General features: G+C 36.0%; 1 protein-coding gene across 2 annotated transcripts in view; it reads left to right on the forward strand.

Moving 5' to 3' along the window:
• LOC150096472 (ephrin type-A receptor 4-A-like) overlaps nt 1–23,537 on the forward strand; it is a 709,579-nt gene that overhangs the window by 649,845 nt on the left and 36,197 nt on the right. Inside the window, exon 17 of one of the 2 annotated variants that reach the window (XM_090407961.1) lies at nt 20,712–20,851. The exons of the other annotated variant lie outside the window; for it this stretch is intronic. The gene's annotated coding sequence lies outside the window, so the exon portion shown is untranslated. The remainder of the gene's footprint in view (nt 1–20,711; nt 20,852–23,537) is intronic. 2 annotated transcript variants of the gene reach the window in all.

A 23,537-nucleotide genomic window follows, 5' to 3' on the forward strand; every position in this document is an offset into this window, starting at 1 on the left:
ACACACAAGTACCTGAACACAGATCCAACCATCGAGCATACAGTTCCATTCTGTCTTTTATGAACTCTTTCCCAATTTCAATACATTTCAACCTACCTCAACACCTTTGGAGTTGGCTAAACAGATTTAGGACTGGACAAGGCCATTGTGCCTGCTGACTACATCTGTGGAGAATTTCACAGTCACCCTTTTACATGTGTGGTGCTGAAGACTATTCATCATATCACTGATGACTGCCTCATACACTTCTTTCCTGGAGGACTCAGGAATTTGCAATTACTCCCAGACAGTCCCATTGAACTGTCTACTGTAACTGAGCTGTCAGTCTGTATATAGTTTTGCACAATAATTTATTGTATTTATCTCCATATGCTAAATAAATAAGTGCATTGTCAGTGCTTCCCCCTTCTTCCAAGAAGAGGCCATCCCTGCTACCATTCACCTATATAACTCTAGTTTCCCTGCATCAACACACTTACTTTTTCAGAGAACCAGATTCTCCCCAGAAGCCTACATCCCTTTTCATTCAAATGCAAGATGTCTCATGCATACAGTTCTTTACTGTCTTCAAATGTACTCCACGCATCCATATCACCCAAGTCTCTCTTTCGACACATTCTGTCTATCATACCATTCATTATTGATGCTCCTCTCCTCAGCTCTGTGTTATCATACCAGAGTAACACACTCATTATCCTCCCTTTCTCAGTCTTCTGTCATACCAACTTAAGCATGAACCTCAAGTCTCTCTCGCTACCTTTCGTGTCATTTGTATCCACCAACATAATCATCTCATCCACTCTTGCACCTCGCTTAATTGCCATAGCGCATTCTGTCTATCATTTCACCAGATAAACATCCCACTGGCATTCTATTTTGTTCTCCACAGATAATCGAATTTCCATACATCACACCTTTTACCTCTGTTCATTCCTTGCTCTCCCACTTACCTACCTTCCTGTCATCTCTGTGTTCCTGGTTCCTGCACTCTCTTGCCTTCCTCTCATTCCCTCTCTTCCCCTGGTTCTCCTATTCTTTTCTCATTCCTACTCTCATTTGCTTCACATCTGTTTTTTCTTTCATGCTTTTAAACCCATTCCTCATATGTTCCATTTCTTCTTTCAAGCAATCTCTCTCTCAAAGCAACCCTCTCAATCAAGACCAACAACACCATCTTCCAAAACACCATTTGTAAATCCTATTACATGCCTAATTTTATATTCTTATTTTGATTGTGCTACTGGTTGGTTGGCATTCACTCATTTCTGATGCAATGCTAATTTCTATATCACTAAATTCATCTTATTTTCTACACTTTAAGCAGACATGCATTGCCAAGTCTCTCACTTGCCACATTTCTAACTGCTGGGACATGAATATACTACAAAATCCTGTAGTATACAGTGTAAAATATAGTCCTTCAATGACAGCAGACTAAGCAATCAAGTATTTTCAAACAGAATTATGGCACCTGCCATTATTCAGACACTAAAGGAAGAACACTAACAAACTGTGCAAAAATATTAGATTAAAAGGCAAACTCAAAAACTCTAATAAATTATAATGAAACTTATCTTTTTTTTTGCTTCCATCTTATATCACATCAGGCTGTCACGTTGGGCTCTGGCCATCCCCATGCTGGAAATTCATATTTTACATAAGTTAACTTTTGGTAAATAATGAGGATAAATGGATGTTGAAGAAAAACATGCTCTTGTACACAGTTCATTGTCTTTAAATAGTCAATACCAAAGCAAATGTGATGCTTAAATTTCCATTGTATCTTTGTTAGCGCTGTGGTTAATTTCAAACTTCGTAAAGCTTCAAATGCTATTTAGCTGTGAAGGAATAATGAATATTTTAGGAAAGCTGGTTACACTAAACTAAAGTAAGGCTTCTAGGTCTTTGTTAATTGATCATAATTTACACATCAAGCAGGAGTCTCATGCATAAGTTGACTCTTGTTTTTGTTGTATAAATTATGACCAACAAAGTACTGAGAAGAGAATTTTTGCTCCAAATAGTATTTTGAAACTTAATATTCAAATTCCATTTTATGTATGAAAGAATAATGGATATTTAACATCCTTTGTTTGAATGAAAATCGTTTTACAAAAGGTATGAGCAAATTTGTGATTCATACCAAACTTCTCATGTTTACAACTTTTAACAAGAAGCTGTACAGATTACAAGTAGTCTTGAACAGAAGATGCAAATTTGTTTGGAGATTGGGGGGTGGGATTTCTGATGTGACATGGTTATGGCAAACAAGACAAGTAGAGGTAAGGTCCGCCCAAGAAACAAAATTTAATTTCAATACAGGTTATCAAAGGCAAAGGAAACTGGAAGTGTAAAGTGAAATTTTTCTTAAAAGAAATAAGACAGGATCATGTTTTGGTAGCACTGAAGTTCACTAGATGTTGTCCTCGCCCCAGTGCAGAATGGCAAAAAGATCAGTGAAAAAACTGCAAGTTTTTTCAAATGAAGAAAAGAAATGATGTGTAGTGTACCATCAAAACTAATGGATAAGCACAGAGGAAATGATTCATCATGACACACAGTGAACATATAGAGAAAAACCTGGCAACTCAGTTGTGAAGGGAAACTTAGTTGGTATCTTGATAAGCCAGACCAAACAAAATTCCCTGAAAATACAGTAATACCCTGCTTTATGATTTATGAAACATTTATATAAGTGTATATAAATGTTTCATAAATTTATATGAAGGCAGCTTCACTCATATGAAGCTTTTAGTGAGTGAATCAACCTATGTGCAGTTTTTGTGCACTAAAAATTTGTTTATGATATCGTTCACTGCATCTCTCTCGGTGTTTTTCTGGGGATTATAAACTGTTTATAACTTTTCTTTTATTATTGTTAATAATGGCAGATAAAATTAAAAAAAAAAGGGGGGGAGCACTATTGCTTTGGATGAAAAGAAAATGCGTAAACCTATTACATTACAACCTAAGGTTAAAATGATTAAATTTAGTGACGATGGTGTATCAAACAATGTGTTAGGCCACAGGCTCAAATTACTGTAAAAACAGTACTTTCAAACAAAGATAATGTTCTTAGTGAACTGAAAAATGCTACACTAGTTAATACTATAGTTATCCATAAATGTGACAGTCTTAGCTAAAATAGAAAAAAAAAAAGGTTTTTAATAGTGTAGATTGGTGACTAAAATGGTTATCAATGCTGTGTTTCCTTAAGTCAAGCTATTCAGAATAACTTTTTCATTTGCAAAAATTATTCAAAATTTTTCAATGAAAAGAAATGCTTTATTTACATCATACAATTGCTTAATAAAAAAAAAAGTCATTAAACCATTACATGCATCTACAAGTAGGGGGGGGGAGGACAGTGATTCACTATATAGTGAAATTTGCTATACAACAGTGGTCTGAAACCTAATGTGTCATATGATTGGAGTATGCCTATGTCAGTGCCCACATGAGTCTCTCTATTCCTTTTTATGCTATGTTCAAATAACAAAATAACAATCATCAGATTACTATCCATCCCCATTTGCTCTAATTTATGCAGCAAAGTTCTATGTGGAATCCTGTGCACTGACTCATTCGTGATCATAGTTCTCCATCTCAGCTCACCTTCATCTTACTGTGCAACAGACTTAGACCCTTTCACTTTTCACTTCTACTGGTAATTCTTTCATATTTTCTCTCATACCACACTTATCACCTGCTAGATAATTCATCCCAGCCAAAATAATTAACATTCTTTCATCTTCACTTTCTGCCTCCACACAGCATTACTAACATTCTTTAATTTTGGTTCCAGGGAAATACAATTTTGCCACAGCATTTACCACCACACACCATTCAATCCTTATTCTCAGAATTTTCCTCTTTCATATACTCTTTCTCTCTACTTACGTCTTTTCCTTTTGTGACATATCATCTGCCAGGAATTTTTCCATCTATTCAAAATTATGCTTTACTCTGTGGAGAACTGCTCACTATCTTTTCCCTCATCATCTGGTAATTTTCTCTTCATTTTCCACCATTTCATTCTTGCTATCTTTTCCCTCATCATCTGGTAATTTTCTCTTCATTTTCCACCATTTCATTCTTGCTCTCTCTCATATCCCATGCAACATCAACCTTGCCATTTACAATCACATTTTCTTGCATTTTGTCTTTCGACTCACTGCTATCAAACTTCTGGCATTAGCATCAAAACACTTACCAGTTTTGTTCTTTCATAAATCTTTTATTATATGAATTGCATACATATGTGTCTTACATTATAAGATACTAAGGCAAGTGATATGAAGTCATTAGCTTCTATATACACGTAGCCCAGCTGTGAAGTTACTTCACGTGCAAACTTCGTTTGAAATCAAAAATATAATTTCTTGGCCGAGAAACTCTCAACAAAGATTGCAATGTTTTGCATCTTCCAACTTCTAGCAGAATATCAAGAAGAGTTGTACAAAACTTATTCAATATATTTAGATGAATTTCTGATTTTAATGATAAATAACAAGGTTTTAGATCTGGAAAGTATGGCACAGATGCAATATTTGCCATTAAGCAACAAATAAAAAAAATGTACAGAAATAATCCTGTCAGCTGCAGCAAATTTCTTTGTAAGTGCCTCTGTAGCACAATTGGAAGAACGTCAGTATGTTTTGCCCTTTGATTGAAAAAGGTCTAAGTTCAATTCTTATCATGATAGGAAGAATTTTAATATAGTTTTATTTTTTTTTAAGGTGAATTAGCCAATCTTATACAGTGGTAGCGTTTTTTTCTCCCAGAAATTATGGTTTTTCATTCTGCATACAGAAAAAAAATACTAGTGGTGGTGGGCAGTAGATGGCATTGGTGGACATGGAGATTTAAAGAGTAGGTGCCCTTGATGAGTCTTTAGACTCCTTGGAAGTGTCATCAAATAATAAATAACAACAATAACATTCCTGTTGGTGTCGTATATAGCACTGTATGAGGGTGGTCTGAAAAGTTCTTGGCCATAACAATGAAAAAATGAATTTATAATTTCAAAATTATTTTTATTTTTCAACATAATCTCCCTTAACACTAATACATTTATTTCGGCAATGCTCCAGCACCATTATCTCATCATGGTAGTGGTTGTCAGTAAGATCTGCAAAATACCCCTCTACAGCTGCAATCACTTCTTGATTCGAAGAAAAAGGCTGATCAGCGAGGAAGAGTTTTAGTTTTGGGAAGAGATAGAAGTCAGAGGGAGCCAAATCTGGGGAATAGGGTGGATGTTCCAACAATTCATAGTGCAGATCCCTTAATTGTCATATTGCCAAAACACCTTCATGGGCAGGTGCATTATCCTGATGAAAGACGAATTTTTTCGTCTAGTCTGGTTAAAAGATTGAAATATTTCCCAGTTATTGTTTTACCCTTTTCAATATAATTAATGTACAAAATGCCTTTAGCATCCCAAAATATCGATGCCATGACTTTTCCTGCTGATGGAACCGATTTTGTCTTCTTTGGCGCTGAACAACTGGCTCATGTTCACTGTTTTGACTGCTGTTTGAATGCTGGGGTGTAATGGTGAATCCAAGTCTCATCTATAGTAAAAAATCGATGCACAAAATCAGTTTTTTATTCTTGTTAAAGTGCTCCAAGATCTGTTCAGAGATTTTCGTGCGAGTTCATTTTTGATCTGCTGTGAGCAAGTGTGGCACCCATCTTGCGCAAAGCTTTTTTATTTGCAATTCTTCATGCAAAATATACTCTACACGTTTTGAAATGCCTATAGTCTCAGCAATTTAATACACTTTGGCTCACCGGGCATCCAATACCACATTATGCATTTGATCAATGGTTTCTGGTGTTACACTATTTGACGTCCTCCATGTGGATCATCTTCAAGGCTGGTATGACCACGTTTGAACTTGGCAGCCCATTTCATAATTGTTGAAAATAAAGGAGAAGAGTGTCATAAATGTTTATGAAATTCAAATGAATTTCTTTTGGCGTTAAACCTTCTTTTACAAAGAATTTTAGAACCACATGATACTCAATTTTATTCATTTCAAAGAGATACAGACAACACTTTTGCTTCAGATAGCTGTATAAAAGAAATTGCTTAATAGAACGACTTTCAATTTCACATCGATGCTTATGACAGATATATCAACTTAGAAAAAAAAAAAATCTTACTGATAGCGTTGCCATCTATGGTTGAAGCCAAGAACTTTTAAGACTACCCTCATAGTACTGTGTACGGGAGGGAACTAGGAAACGAGGAACTTGTTCACATTGGATCTGAAGGTCTGTGCATTGTGTTCCTTATGACAGATGTACCAACTTTGGAAAAAAAAAAAAAAAAAAACCTCGCCGAATTTTGCCTCCCACCAACTGGTGAGAGTGACCATGAGGTGATTACCTGGGTGGTTGCCAGCAGTGTGAGGACCTTTGTGAGTAAAGGGTATATGTGGAACTACAAGGGGGGGGGGGGAGTATGAAGATCTCAGAAGACAGCTTGCAAGTGTCGCATGGAATGAGGAGTTAGCTGGAAAAGAGATCAATGCAGCTTGGGGGATTTTCAAGAACTATCTAATATCTAGTAGATGCAATGTCTGAATGTATTCCAAGGGTGAGAAGGTTGAATAAGGTAGGACGAATAAAGAGATTAAGCATGCAATACAGAGAAAAAGGGAATTATGGAGGCAGCATAAGAGATGTGGAAATAACCAATTCCATTAGGATTACAAAGACCAGACAAGGAGAGTGACTTGGTTGGTAAGGGTAACAAAAGTGAGGTATAAACAACAGTTAGCCAATGAAGCTAAAAAGAATCCTAAGGAGTTCTTTCGATATGTAGCCAGCAAAAGAAAGTATGATTATGGAAGGATGACACTGATTGGAGAAAATGGAATGAAAACAGCTGTGGTGGAGATACTTAATGAGCAGTTCATCAAGGTCTTTCAATCTTGTGAATGTGACTTCATGGAGAGTTTGAGAGCAGTTGATGATGGGGAGGAGAGACTGACTGTAAGTGAGCAAGAGGTGTGTGGGGAGTTGAGCAAACTAGATATTAATAAGGCTGTGGTTTTTGATAATATATCACCATGTATTCTGAAGGAATGTGCAGGGAGGTGACGCTTACCTTGACATATTTTTTTAATACGAGTCTTGCACTGGGTCAAGTTCCTAAGGTATGGAAGGAGGTAAAGATTGTGCCAGTTCATACAGGAGATGATAGAACTTAACCCGACGTTCGTAAGGTGGGGTGTGACAGACCCCAAAGATATAGAAAGAAATAACTGTAACATCGCCACCTTACTAACACCGGGTTAAGCATCAAACTAGGTGCCTATCTGTGTGTCAGGTGTTATGGTTAAGTTGTTGGAGAAGCTTGTGAGAACTAGGATCCAGAATTGGGTTGATAACAATGATATTATCTTTGATAGACAGCATGGATTTGCTAAAGGGAAGTCATGTTTTAGTAATCTGCTTACTTATTACAATAAGGTGACTGCTTCCTTGCACAGAGGAGAAGGATACACACTAATATACTTCAATTTTGCAAAGGCTTTTGATAGATTATCATATAACAAGTTCATAGTCAAACTAGAGCAGATGGGGTTGGTTATTAGATTGGAGACTGGCTATTCGATAGGTATGAACAAGTTGTGTATCGCAGAGTGATATCCAGGAAAAGGAAAGTCACTAGTGGTTTGCTTTAGGGGTCTGTTTTAGGGCCATTACTGTTTAACTTGTATATTAATGATATTGGTGAAGTTTGGATGGAGATATTCAGTTTTTTTCAGATGATCCAAAGTTGGGACAAACCATGAAGAGAGATGTTGTGGTCTTACAAAAAAAAACTTGAATAAATTGAGTGATTGGTCACGGGAATGGGGATGTGAGTTCAGTGTTGCAAAATGTAAAGAGTGAAAATTAAGATCTGGGGTAATAGTGGATAAGGATCTGAAATTTAGGAGACACATTGCCAAAACTGTGAAGACAGCACAAAGGCTTTTGGGAATGATGCAGAAGACACTGACCTGTAGAAGTAGGGAGATTATTGTTCCATTGTATAAGGCTTTGATTAGGCCACACATGGACTATTGTGCCCAGATTTGGTTCCCTGGTTTTCAGAAGGACAAAGAGATGTTGGAATGGGTCCAGAGGCGACTGACTAAGGTAGTTTCTAACCTCTGGAATGTTGAATATGAGGAAAGATTGAGAAAATGCAATTTGCAGAGTCAGTACAGGAGGAAGAGGGGAGATATGATGGAGAAGGGGTTGTTATAGGATCAATGTTGGAGAGCTTCTACAGAAAACAGCGGGAGATCAGTGGAAGGACCAAAGGTCATCCCTGGAAACTGTATAAAGAGGGTGTGAGGTTTTTTCATGCAGAGTTGTGAATGATTGGAATGCCTTGCCTGAGAGTGTCATCTGCAGAGAATTTGAGTGTGTTTAAAGCACGGTATGATTAGCTGTGTGTATGATAAAAGGGCCTCCCAGATGAGTCTTTGACCCCATGGGGCCTTGGGTAATAACAATTTTAATAGTGTTGCCATCTATGGTCGAGGTTGAGAACTTTTTAGACCACTCTCGTATGTAGATCTACATAAAGCATTGAATATTCTAAAATTACAACATATTTTAAATGTAATAGTGAAAAAATAAATAAATACATACACATAGCAATGGTTATGAAAAAATATATACAGATAATAAAAAATTTGTAATAAGGTACTGCAATAATGGTAAAGAAAAGAAAGTGAAATGAACAAAAATGTTAGACAAGGTGATTCTTTCAATCCTTTTCTGCTCAATATTTTAAGATATGAAATAATATAACTAAAAGATTATTATCATTATTCTAAGGCTCCATGGAGTCACAGCCTCAACTAGAAGTTCCTTTTTGTCATACACACACAGCTCATCATACTATGCCTTTAACACATTCAGTATGATTCATATATCATACATTATCACTGGCTAGCATGCTCTCAGCTACAATGCATTCCAATTATTCATAACTCTCCATGCAAAAAACCTGCTTCTCACTCCCTTCCTCTAACCCTCCTTATACAGCATCCAGAGATGATCTCTTGTTCTCCCCAAATCTCCAACCTTTTTATGAAAAACCTCATCAACATAAATCCCATACTCCTCTCCCCCCCCCAATAACTTGTCTGTCTCTATCATATCACCCCTCTTCCTACTATCCACTAGACTCTGTAAATTGCATCATTTCAACATTTCAGAGATCAGAACCTATTTCAACCAATCACCTCTGGAATTTCTTCTCCAACATCGCGTCATCCTTTTGAAAAGCAGGTGAACAAATCTGTCCACAATTGTCCTAGTCAGAACCTTATACAATGGGACCATAATCTCCTTACTTCTACAAGTCATTGTCTTCTGTATCATTGCAAGAATTCATTGTGTGATCCTAAAAATTTTAGATCCTCATCCACATCATCCCAAGATGTCTTATTTCCTCAACCTCCAACAATATATCCCCACCAAGTGCAAACTCTACATTCCATGTTTGTTTTCCAAATTTTAAAATATTACATTTTGTACCAGTAAATCTGATCTCAAATGACATAGTAATGGTAGCAGATTTAGAAGATAATTTGCAAACAGCAATATTTCATTTTAACACTTTGAAATTTCTGATTTACAGATAGGATGCTTCATAATTGCTTGGTGGAGTTACACTTGAAGGGAACGAAGAAGGGATCATTGGGTGATCATAGATATAAATAAACTGACTATTCAGAGGATATATTGCAAAGGTTGTAGAGAACTATCAAAGAATTCCTGCAATATTGAAGAGGATATTGACCACGAGATATAAAAGATTCTCATGGAAAGGCTTAGACGTTGGTTATACATTCTTACTAAATAGCTAAAGGAAATTACAACGTACAATAGAAAATACATTAAAATAAATTTGAATACACTTCCAATATTTTAGCAACGTCACGTTGCCATTATCACAGGAACTTAAATACAAGACACGTGCATGCAAGCACAACACACAGTAAATGAGGAACAAAGCAGGAAGCTATCCTTTCTCCTAAAAGTCCTGATGGTGACCCCCCCTAGCCGGCAATGTTGGTATTCTTGGCCGATTCGGCTGAAGGTCTTCTGATGTAAGTTTCCCAAATTTGGGGCAGTCTCACGTAATCAAATTTGTTTAGGTTTGGATTGTTTCTTAGGGCTGAGGCTGATTCCATGAATAGCCTTTCGTATTTGAATTTACTATGGTGTATTATCGTGGCTTTCTTCCACCGTATTCTATGGCGGGAATCCAGTGCATGGTCTGCAAGACCAGAGTGGCTGTATTGGTGAAACCGGATGTAGTCCTTGTGTTCTGAAATTCTGATATCAGCTGTCCTGCCTGTTTGGCCAAAGTAGGACAGCTTAGAGCTGCAAGGGACTTGGTATACACCAGGTAGGTCTGGGGGGGGGGTCTTTAGTGGAGCGGATAAGGGATGCCAATTTTTTATAAGGTCTGTAACAAGAAGTTAAGTCATGTTTTTTTAGGATTTTTGTAATTTTTTCCAAGGTGCCTCGGATATAGGGTATGGTGATGGATTTAGAGTAATCCTTGTTGCGAAGGGGGGGGGTTGTGGTTTATTGGTTTGGACTTTTTGGGGGGGGGGTAGCCACTGGCTAAGAAAGTGTTGTGAATGTGGTTTAGTTCTGTGGTTAGGGCATTGTCATTTGAACAGATAAGTTTAGCCCTGTCGTGTAGTGTCTTAATGACTCCATATTGTTGTGAGGGGGGGGTGTTGGTGAATGTATCTGCCTGTATGGGTGAGTTTTCTATAAACTGAGAAAATTGAGGTTCCATCAGGTTGGCAGGTGACAAGTGTGTCTAAGAATGGAAGGCAGTTGTTTTTTTCTTCTTCCAGGGTGAACTTGATTCTGGGGTGTTGGTTGTTTAAGTGTGTTAGGAAGGAGAGGAGTGCATAGGAGCCATGTGGCCAAATAGCGAACACATCATCAACATAGCGAAACCATATGGTTGGTTTTTGTGGGGCAGAGTTTAAGGCTTTCTCTTCAAAAGTCTCCATATAAAATAAAGAGTAGAGATATAAAAGAGTGGTGGCCCATTGCATAAAGCTTTGATTAGACTATATCTGGATTTCTCTGCTCTGGTCACAAGGATTTTGAAGGTGAAGAAGAAACATTGGAGAGGGTATACAAAGATGGATAAACAAAAATGACATCAGGACTGTGCAATGATAATTGAGGATAGAATGAGAGCATGCAAACTGCAGAGTTTGGTGGACTAAGTGGGGATATGTTGGGTAGATGAGCTGAGCGGAAAAGATGTTGACAATGGATGAAAATTCACAAGGCAGTATCTGACAAAATAATGTATAACTGCATACCAAGGGTTAAGTGAGTAAATAGAGTAGGAATGAAATGGATGAAAAGCCTTTCACTCCTACTCAAGCAAGCGGTGCCGGAAAAGAAAATGCTATTGAGGAGGTACAAGATGGTTGGTGGTGACTGGAGTCACGAAGAGTATAAAGAGCAGGCTAAAAAGGTGATGAGCATGTTAAAGAAAGAAAAGTTGCAGTATGAGAGGAGATTGGCTGGTCAGGCCAAAGTTAACTCAAGGGAATTTTACTGCTATATGGCAAGCAAAAGGAAGAAGAATTATGACAAATTAACACTGGTGGATGGTCATAGTAGCAGAATAACAGCTGCAAAGGATATAGTGGAATTATTGAACAAGCACTATCAGCATATATCATTCTGGTGTAAATGATGTCGTGCAATAGATATATAGAAGAGAGGCAAGTATTAGGAAAATTGGAAGCGAAAGAATCAGAGCTGTATAAGATATCGGCTGGGTTAGATGTTAATAAGGCTGTGAGAATGGATGACATATCACCATGTATTCTTAAAGAATGTGCACCACAGTCGGTTATGCCCTTGACCTGGTTATTTAATGAAAGTCTTGCAGTGGGTAGGGTTCTTAAAGAGTGGAAAGAATGCAAAATAGTACCACTCCACAAGCATGGTACCAAGACAGAAGTCTCAACTATAGGCCACTCTGTATAACTGTAGCTGTGGTCAAGGTGTTGGAGAGATTGTTAGGAATAAAATAGAGGATTGGCATGATGGACATAGCATGGATTTGTAAAGGGTATGTCTTGCTTTAGCAAATTATTTGCATTTCATGAGAGAATAATGGGTGTGTTAGATAAGGGAGAATCATGCAGAGTGATATTCTTGGATTTTGCAAAAGCATTTGATACATTTGATAGATTACCACATGATAAGTTGGTGTACAAGCTGCAGAGGATGGGAATAGATAGTATATTGGTTATATGGATCAGAGATTGGTTCTCTGAATAATACCAGCAGGTTGTGTATGATCACAAAAAAAGGAAGCATGGCATGTCCCAGGGTTCTGTTCTTAGGCCCTTGCTGTTTAGCTTGTTTGTAAACAATATGTCATATGGACTGACTGGGGATCTTCAGTTGTTTACTAATGATGCAAAGTTGGGAAGTATTATAAGTAGGACTGCTGATGCTGAATCCCTTCAGGAAGATTTGAATAGACTTTTTACTTGGACAAAAGAGTTTTAATATCAATAAGTGCAAGGTGTTATATTTTGAGGTGCAAAAGTATAAGGCTGAGTACTCTATTGATGGTGCTGTACTGCAGGAAGTGGATGAGATTAGAGATTTGGGAGTGATCATTGACAGTAGACTGAAGTTTAGAGGGCATATTGCTAGTGTTGCACATTGTAGTGCTACTATGATAAGAAGTACTCTAACATGTAGGGACAAGAAAGTGCATGCACTGTATAAAGCGCTGAAAGATTACACTTGAACTGTTGTGCTGAAATTTGGTAACTTGGTTTTCAGTGTGATGTAAACACATTGGAGAGGATCTAGAGACAAGTGACTAAGACAATTTCAGGACTTTGGAATGCTGGCTATGGAGAGAGGTTGAAGAAATGTGGATTGCAGTCTTGTGGATAGGAGGAAAAAGGTGATATGATAGGGACATTTAAGTTGGTGAGAGGATTTTATCAGATTAATCCAGATGAGATTACAAAAGAGTAGAAGGTGAGAGGGAAAAAACAGAGGTCATCCCTGGAAGTTATGTAAGAGTGTGAAGAGGGATGCTAAGAGTAGATTATTTACATGGAGAATTATATATGGTAACTGCATTATCATAATGTGTTGTTAATGTAATGAGTGTTAAGGATTTTAAGATTCAATATGCTAAATATGTTGTCAGTTGAATGAATCTCCCACGATGAGTCTGCCATCTCCATGGACGGTGCAGTAATAATAATAATATGATTGAGACATTTAAACTGTTCACGGGTTATTATCAGATTAATACTGGAAAGAAATTTTATATGGTAGAATGAGGGGAAGAAACATGGATAAGAGACCATCCTTGGAATGCACAAAAGGAAGTCATGAAGAAAAGGGATAGAAGTAACTTTTCTGCATGGAATGCATTGACTAGTGTTGACCTTCCACGATGAATCTTGTTACTCCATGGAGTGCCAGAAAATAATAATTTGAAATGGATTTGCCAAAAAATTTTGTATGAATAGAAAAAAAAAAAACTAATGTAGTTCTGATTACTATGCAACCAGTGAGGTATAAGTTTGAAATAAACAGAAAACTAACTGAACAAATAATATGTTTTACATACTTAGGAATTAAAAGTCAACATCAGAAGAACTGGAGATAGGAACCATCAATATAAGGAGTATTAACGTTAAGAAAAGAAATTAAACTTGCAGAAGAATTGGAAAAGTACCACACAGATATAATTGGTATTACTGAGACAAATAGGGAAAAAAGCAGGTGAGAACTTACTAAATAATAAGTATAGGATGTTATTTTCAGATAATAATAATAATCAAGGACAGGAAGGAGTAGCAATAGCATTCAACATGAAACATGAAACATAAAGATAAACTTCTTGATTGGAAAGCAGTTTCAAGTAGAATTATGTGGGAAAGCTTCAAAATGGGGACATGAAAAATGAATTATTAGATATATGAAGAGCCAAAGGCTTCAATTTGGCGACATATGACTTGTTTAAGTTAAGGGATATTACATCCCATATCGTTTCTTAGCCAAATAAGAAATTCAAAGAGTTTCATGCCGAATATAGTAGAAACTATATAAAGTTCGGCGATTCCAAGCGTAAGCAAATACCTGGATACTGCAGCAACTGACCCTTAAGGTAGTGCAAGCTGAGGCAACTCATGTCAAAGGTGGAGCAAGCTCCGATCACTATTCTTGATATTTACCCATAATGTGAACTTAGCTCCTAGGAGCTGTATTACTGTTCTACATTATTAGAGAAGGTCACTACCCAGACCGGTTTCAACCTTTGAGGTCTCATCAGTGAGTAGGTAAACCTAGTTAATACCAAGTTTGTAGCGAACAGAACTTACAACCCTTCTATGAGTATTGCCGAGAGGTGTCCTAATAAATTATTAGATATATTTCGGCTAAGAAACGATATGGGATGTAATATCCCTTAACTTAAACATGAAAAATGAAACTTATCTGTGACTATGGTCCCATGAAAGGTTTTTCCAAGAAAGAAGTGGAAGAATTTTTTCAGTTCATTAGAACAGGCAGTTGACATAAAGAAAATGGAAAAAGTTGTTCTTGATGGAGATCTGAACAGCAGAGTAGGAAACAAATCCTACTCTGCTGCTAATCCTATGAGGCATGTTGGAACATTTTGGGAAAATAAGAATGGTAAGTATTTACTGGACATCTGCTTAGGACACAGACTAGTCATTGCTAAAACCATGTTTCATTAGTAATTACTAGCAACATGTGCACAAGTTCACATGAAGAGAAGACACAAGAAATAGAAAAAGCCTCATTGACTACATCATTGTTGATTGTCATCATCATCACATGTATCAAGGATTTAGGCCTAGCATGGCCTGTTCCGGCCTTAGAAGTCATCGTTGAATCGTTTAAGAGGACATCCTGATTTTCTTTTTCCTAATGGCTTGTTTTGGTAATCTTTCTGTTTTCATTCTTTGAACATGTTCCATCCATTTATGTTTATATTTTTTAATTTGTTTTTGAACTAGGTTTGGTTTAAATATAGAGTTAATTACACCTGTTATTTTTAAATATTTTGCATTTACATTTATATCTTTTTCATTTTCATATGTGATCAAACATCCTAGGATGTTAAATGAATTCAGCTGTTCTAAGATCTTGTTATCTATTACTATTTTAGTGCTTTCTGGATCTTGTCCTTCAAAGGCCAAAGTTTTTGATTTTTCTGTTGATATTATCATACCATAATCTTTGGCTATCTCATTTAGATCTAAAATAGCTTTCTGTAAGTTATCTTCAGAATTTGTAATTATTATTTGGTCGTCGGAAAAAAGGAAAGTGTTTAAGTTAACTGTAGGAGAAAGTTTAATTCCTTGATGTAAATTTTTATTCCATTTTATTATTTCATTTAAGTAATTATTAAAAAAGAGTTGCTGAGAGGGGACATCCCTGTCGGACCCCTTGGTTTATCTCTCTCGTATATGATAGCTCGTGATTTAATCTTATTTGTATTTGATTATTTTCATATATATACTTCTGATAGCTTTTAGGGTATTATTTGGTATTTGTCTTTCTTTTAATATGTTAAATAATATGTTTCTTTTAACTTTGTCAAATGCTTTTTAAAAGTCAAGAAATGCAGTATGTGTTTCTAAATTGTATTCTCTTCTTTTTTCTATTATTAATTTTAGGCAAAAGGCTGGGTCTATACATGATCATCCTTTCCTAAATCCATTCTGTACTTTTCAATTTCAATTCAGTGTTTAATTTTATGTTTTCTTTGGTATCTGCATTTAAGTGTTTCAAAATCTTATAGACATTGGGTGTTATTTTATATAAATCATGTTCTAAATTAGAAACAAATTTGTTTCATGATTCTGTCTTTTTCTGACTTCTCTTTTAGCTATTGCTCCTATTCTTTTATATTCTATTTCATCTTCTAATCTTTTACTGCTTAGCCATTTGTGAGACTTCTTTTTGATTATTTCTTTGATTGTATCATCCCAGATCTTCAGTTTTTTTCCTTTTATTGAATTTTTGGGTCTTTCATTTGCTGCTGCATTTAGTATCATTTTTATATTAAGCCATTCATTTCTTCATTTTGTTTTATTTTATCTAGATATTGGTTAATTCTTTGTTCATATAGCCATTGCACATTTGTGTCATTCAATAGTCTAGTTTTATAAACAAATGTTTCAAATTTTCTTTCTGTTCTTGTTATTTGTAGCCATTTAGGTGGTAATCTTAATTTTATTTTAACAAGGAAGTGGTCACTGCTTATTTCATATCCTCTGTGAACTCTAACATCTAGTGAAAATTTTGATGTCTTTTCATTTAATATAAAATAATCTAATATTGATTTCCATCCTCTTGCTGCCCAAGTATATTTATGCATGTCTTTATGTTCATAGAAGGAATTCATTATTTTTAGGTTATTATAAACTACAAAGTCAATCAATTTTTTACCATTTTCCTGTTTAGAGTATGTTCTCCACGTATTCCTATATTATTATTACTTTTCGTGTTTCCAATTCTTGCATTTAAGTCTCCTGCTAAATATGTAATAATTTTTATATATTTTATTATATATGTTTTGTAGCTGATTATAAAAATCAATATTATCCTGTTCTCTTCCTTCTTCTATAAATATAAACCAATTATTGTTAAATAATTGGTTTATATTTATTCTTTCATTCCATAATTTATAATGTTTTAACTGTTTTGAAAGGGAGTTATGAATCCAAATCATGACTCCTGCTTGTGCTCTTTGGTCTCTGTCAACTCCACTGTATATCACATTAAAAGTTTCGGTTCTCATAGTTCCTTTTTTGTTTCAGTGATTACTGCTATTTTAAAATTTCTTTCATTTAATAGTTGGTCTAATTCTATTTCTTTATATGCTATTCCTCTTACATTCCAGTTTGCTATGTGTATTATATTTTGTTGTTTCCATTTTTTTTTACCTTTTCCATTCCAGGGTCGTTTTCCAAAGATTCAATCCGATTATCTTTTTCTGTCAGCTTACAAGTAGAATTATGTTCTCCATGTCAGGGGACTAGCCTGACGATGGAATAGTTCAGTGGCAGGGTTCCTGCCTTAAGGCTTCTGAACTAGCCTTCTTCCAAATTTAAACCCATAGGAAGAATAGGGTATATTGAAGGGGGAAAGAGTAGATTATAGTAGAATTATGGTAAGTTTATAGAGAGGGCATAGTTTTAAGGCCAGAAATGAAAAGACCCCATGGCCCTTGAGTGCTCTAATAGCATAAGGGTCATAAAATAAGAAGAGTTGGCTGATAAGACCTTATAGGAAAGATTAAAGTGGCTGGTTCTTCCTCAAAGTAGAAGAAGAAGAGGATAGATTCGGCTAGGGGTCCATGGGAGTGCCACTTCCCTTACAATCAAGATGATTGCCCCTGTTGGTCCACGAGTCCTTATTCAGTATATTCGGACCACCCCACAATACACACATATGGTGGGCTCCCCTATCTGCCACCCAGGGGACACGCTTTCTAGGGGGTTACAGGGGCTGCCCCGAGAGATCGTTGATAATGATTATTATTATTATTTGACACCTCCAGGGAGTCCAAAGACTCATCGAGGGAGGGCACCTGCTCTACAGCTCTGTCTCCACCAGTCAATCCACCAACACTGCAATTACACCATCTACTGCCGACCACCACCACTAGTATTTCCACAGACAATCACAAACATCCATGCGCATGGTGGGATTCAAACCCGCAGCCTTTTGGCTGGAGAGCAGATACGCTAACTACTCGCCAGCCAGGCTGGCATGATATAATCATGCTAGTGCAGGATAGAAGTCTGTATAGATGATTTGAAACTGGAAGTGACCATTACTTAGTACTAAGCAGGATAAAAATGAATATCACATTGGGAACAGCATGTAAAAACGCTTTAAAAAAATTAAATTTGAGCAACTTTTATAGGTAAATTGTAGACTCGCCTAGACAAACATTAATGAAGAAAAAATTAAACAGATTGAAAACAATCACTATACCTTGGAGTTGCAGCAGCAAACTCTAAAGAAGACATGATCAATTCAGCTAGGGAGGTAGGTGGTGAAGTTTTCTGCAAGGATAAAAAAAAATTAGAACCCCATGGTGCACACAACCATGAGGTTCTTATTTCACAGCCCGTGGCTGCATCATTTTTAGACAGAAGTGTTGCTGTAGGCAAAATATGGATACATGATTTTGAACCAGAATTGGGAAGTTAATCCTCATAGTTAAATCATTAATCCTTTCCTTGTCCAAAAAAATTAAATCACGGTCACAGATGTAGTACCTATAGGGCTGAATCTGAAAACAGCACACTTCTTATTCTTTTTTGGAGTGCCATCTCTTATCAGAGATTGGAGACCAATTTGGCAAATTTTTCCCCAGGCACTTTGAACGGTCTCTCAGAGCTCATGCCAGTCCATTGTCTGTCTGCTAGGCAAGATTTTCTTCATCTTCCTTGTCCTCTTCTTCCATTTATCTTCTGTTTTATAATCAGTTGAAGTATCTTATATTTTTCATTACAAAGTAGGTGACCAAGATATGCAGTTTTTTTTCTTCTTTTTATGGTATCTAAAAATTCACATGATTTTCCCATTTGTTCCAGTACTTCTTGATTTAGACATATTTGCTGTCCATGGGATTTTTAACATTCACCTGTATAACCACATCTCAAAGGCTTCAAGTTTTTTTTTTTATCTATGTTATCTTCAAGGTCCAAGTTTCTGCACTGTACAGCAATACAAGCCATACATAATATTTAGCCATTAAATTTAAATTGCAGTTACACAGTGTTGATTTCATCAGGAAAAATATTTTTCTTACCATTTCAATTCTTTGTTCAGCATATTGGATGTTATTGATGATTTGACCATTTACATTAATCCCTTCCGATATGCTGTTTGAAATATGGCTTCTGAGTATGTGCTAAAAAGGAGAAGCGACAGCACAGACACTTGTCTTACTCCTTGTTTGATGTTAATGGATTCTGTAATGTCATGAACTTGAACAGATGCCTTTTGGTTCCAGTATAAGTTTTCAATGATCCTAATGTCTTTACTCTCTAATCCAATACTTTTAGTATGTTGGGCTTTCTCAAAGTCGATGAAGTCAATGAATACTCCCATGTTTTGGTCACTACATTTTTGGAATAAAATTTGAGGGCAGAAAAGAGCCTCTTTCATTCCCAAACCACTTCTAAAGGCAAATTGGGTATCACTGATGATGTCTTCACATTTTCTGTATATTCTTTTCTGAATTATTTTCAGAAACATTTTGAAAACATGACTCATTAGACTGATCATTCTATAGTCATTACAAATTTTTGCATTGCTTTTTTAGGTAGCATGATGAAAGTCGACTGTAACCAGTCTTGAGAGATTATGCCTGTATTGTAGATCTTATTAAATAGCTTTACTAATATAGTAATGTTGTCATCTTCTAATAACTTTACTATTTCTGTTGGTATTCTATCAGGACCCAAGGCTTTACCATTTTTAGCTGAGTTCAGTGCATATTCTGCCTCTGATCTTAGAATGCATGAATTCCATCTGTTAATAAATAGGTATTATTTCTGGGAAATTCCCATGTTCATAAATATATATATATATATATATTTTTTTTTTTTCTGTTATCTGTAAAGAGAGTTCTAGATATTTCATCCTTCTTGTTTCAAAGGATACAGTTGTTTTTTTTTAAATTACCTGAGGTCTTTTTCAGCTTTTTGTGTAAATTAAAACTGTTATGCTTTTCCTGTAGAAATTTGATTTCTTTCCATTTTTCATTCATCCAGATTGCATTTGTTTCTTTGATCCTGTCTTCAATAATTTTCTGAACCTCTTTATATTTTGTTAGACTATGATTTTTATATGATCTGCATTGATCCATGAGAGAAAGAGTTTTGTCAGTTTCCATGTACTCATGATGTCTTGCACTCCTTAGCAACCCATCCACAAAACTGCCCCATACTGATTTCTAAGATTATTATAATCACCTGTCTTATAATTCCACATAAATTCCTACCTCCCCACTTACCTGGTTTCGTGGTATCTCTCCATCCCTGGTTCCTGCACTGTCTTGCCTTCCTCTCATTTCCTCTCTATGCCTGGTTCTCCTATTATCTTCCCTTCTATCATTCCCATAATTCTCTCACTCCTACTGTCATTTGCCTCGCATTTGTTCTTTCCATTCTCCTAATCTCTTGTTTGACACTTCTTAACTCAATTCACAATGTCCCATCGTATTTTTTTTTTTGTGATTCATTCTCATGAAGAGTTGTAAGTCTATAGTACATTATGAATATTATTACAAGTAGGTTAAAGTTTTTTTTCTTAACTCAATTCACAATTCACAAAAAAAATATTAAGAAGTTGGATGAGCATTGTATGCAATAGTGAGTACCTCCCACAATGAGTCTCTGACTCCATGGAGGCCAAATGTTCATAATAATAATAATAGCTAAGGTTTATTTTGTCCTCTATTCCTGTATTTTGACAGAAATAAAAATTTTTCGACATTTGAATGTACTGAATTCATTGCTCATTTCTTGCTAAATAATCACATTGATTATTTTTGAACAAAAGTATGCTATATATAAAAAAAGTTTTAGTAGTAATCTTTCTTCCTTCAGTTCTCTTTTTTGACTAAAATGCATATGAGCAACCCTGCAAGACAACCTTAATATTCCTCTTGATGGGGTCATGGCTTACCAGTTAAGAAAGACTGCATTAAACTATTTGAGGGAAAAACAAAACATAACCTTGAAGAAAGGTAAGTGTATACGATTTGGTAAGAAGATAATATAATGTAGAATTTCTTTCTATATTCAGATATGCTACAAATAATAATGAATTGAATTCAAATTTAAGAAGTTTATTATTATAAAATGCTGTTATTTTATGAAGTTCGTTGCACATGTGGTTTCATTTTATCAAAACATGACATCCAGGATGTATTTTTTGCAGATGAAATCTTGCTTTGGTATAAAATTATTTAGATAAGAATAAACTTCTTATGCGTTAATACAAACTGTCATTTTGAAATTTTACTGCACACCGATACTGAAGAGAGTAATCTACCCAACTGTCAACTCATCTCATGTTTAGATCTTGTGAAAGTCTGAAATATAATTTATATTGTTCTCATTACAAAATTTTAAATGGATAACTTACCTACACTATAAAGAACTTTTTCACAATACAAAGTGCTGAAAGAAGGAATGTCAGAGCATAATTCTGGATTGAAGTATATTTTCTGCAACATTTCCAAGCATAGGTAGAAATGAAGAATTGAAAAGAATGATAAAAAAACATCACAAATCATCATCTGAGAGGAAAAAACATGAAAAAAAAAAGGCTTGTAGCTGATTTTGAGTCTTCTGTATATGAAGGTTCAACAGAAACTAGAAGGTTAGAGATTAGAAACAAAGGAAATTTTATTGCTCATTGAAAAAAAATTGTCTAAATCGCTGTTGCTGATTCATTCATTCATTTCATATGGTGATTCGACAGACATGAGTCCCTTTTACGGGGAAGTACGGCACCACCTCAATCCCCCTATTTTTATCTGGGCTCAGGACCGGCATAGTTGACAATTCAGACCTATGGCTGGAGGGATTGTCTTAAGTATTCCTGACTGTATCTGTGTGTGTTCACGGGGACGGTTTGCCTGCTTGAGGAATGAAAAACTCCAGATAAACGGGGGGGGGGGACCTTGCTGTCAACGCACAAGACCGGCTAACTTGGCTATGGCTGAGGAAGATCCTTAAGCTCCTCACGTCGTCGACGGGAATTGAACCCAGGACACCCCTTCCCCAAGCATATGGTTGCGAAGCGCATAGCCACTAGGCTAACCACATGGATGCTGCTGATGATGATTTATGGTTTTAACGGTGCAAGAACAGCAAAAGTCATAGCATTACACAAGGTAAGACAATCGTAAACATCCATACTGCAGCAAGATTCGAATCCATAACCTCTTGGCTAGAGAGTGGGTTTGCTCTCTAGCCAAGAGAGCAAATGGGCCATCTTGAAAAAACCTTGCATATTGTACTTGTTCTATAGGTTATCCATTGAGAATGCAACCGAAGTTTTGCTGATTTTTATGCCATATTTGTTCCTGCTATTATTCAGTTTAATTACAGAATCTTGGAGACTTGCACTGGATATGTTCAGGAGTACTACATGATCTGCATAAAGCAAAGTACTAAGCTAGATATTTTTATTTTATTATTATTATCATTCAGGACCTCCACGAAGTCACAAGACATATCATGCAAGGCCCATCCTAAACAACACAAAGTCTATCATATCACTCACTGAACTCATACTCCATTCGTGCTCTCATCACCCTATCAGGTAATGCATTACATGGTTCAACCACCCTCCATGTGAAGAAACCACCCCTCACTCTCTTCCTCCCACAACTTCCAGGAATAGCCCCTTGTCCTCGCTCCTTCCTTTTATTCTAATATATGAAAGAACTTTCTAGTTTCAACTCTGTAACTACCTCTCAACAGTTTAAACGTCTCAAGCATATATCTTCTATCTACCAAACTTTACAGTCCACATTCCCTTAGTCTATCCTTATAACTACATTGGACAGTACTGATATCATTTTTGTTATCTGTGTACTCTTTCCAAGTTAATTTATCCACTTCAAATCCTGGGACCAAGTCTGAGCACAAAAGTCCAGTTGTGGTCTGATCAGGGCTTTATACAATGGAATCACAGCTCTTCTCAGTATTGAAGCAATCCTCTGGGTTTCAACACCTTTGCAACATGTCCCCTTAAATTCAACTTTCTATCAGTCATTAACCCAAGATCTCTTGCTTCACTTCCTTCCTAGCAACAGATTATGCAGTTTCCCATCAATGCAACTGACCCAAATGTCAAGACTTTACATTTATTTGAATTAAACTGACACCCCCATTTATTTTCCTATCTGACTATTGCTAATATATAACTCTTACCAAATTCACATCATCTGCACACAACTGAACATCCCCATTCAATCCGTTGTTCATATCATTGATATAAAATTTAAACAATACAAGTCCCAGTATTAAGCTCTGGGAACCTGTTCATAACCTGGTTCCTTGATACTGCTCCATCATACACAACTCTCTGATATCTATCAGATAGCATATCTGCAATCTAATTCACTAACATTTCAACTAAATCCATGTGCTGTGACTTAAATATCAGCCTATATTATCATGGATTACTAAAACCTGACAGTCTGTTAAAAAATCTATGCTGTCTCTCACAGATAACATTACCCTTATCTGCCTAATGATATATAAAATCTCATTAATTTCTCCTAACTTTTAACAACTGCTGACGAAATGCAAACTGGAAACGATAGCTTGACACTTCCATTCTACTTCCACCACTATGCAATGGCACTATGTTACCCTTCTTTCACTCTTTGGGCACCTTTCCCATAGCCACTCATT

This window comes from Typopeltis vanoorti, chromosome 18 (genome assembly GCF_054136105.1).
Source record: "Typopeltis vanoorti isolate ZY-2024b chromosome 18, IOZ_Tvanoo_1.0, whole genome shotgun sequence".
Classification (NCBI taxonomy): domain Eukaryota; kingdom Metazoa; phylum Arthropoda; class Arachnida; order Uropygi; family Thelyphonidae; genus Typopeltis; species Typopeltis vanoorti.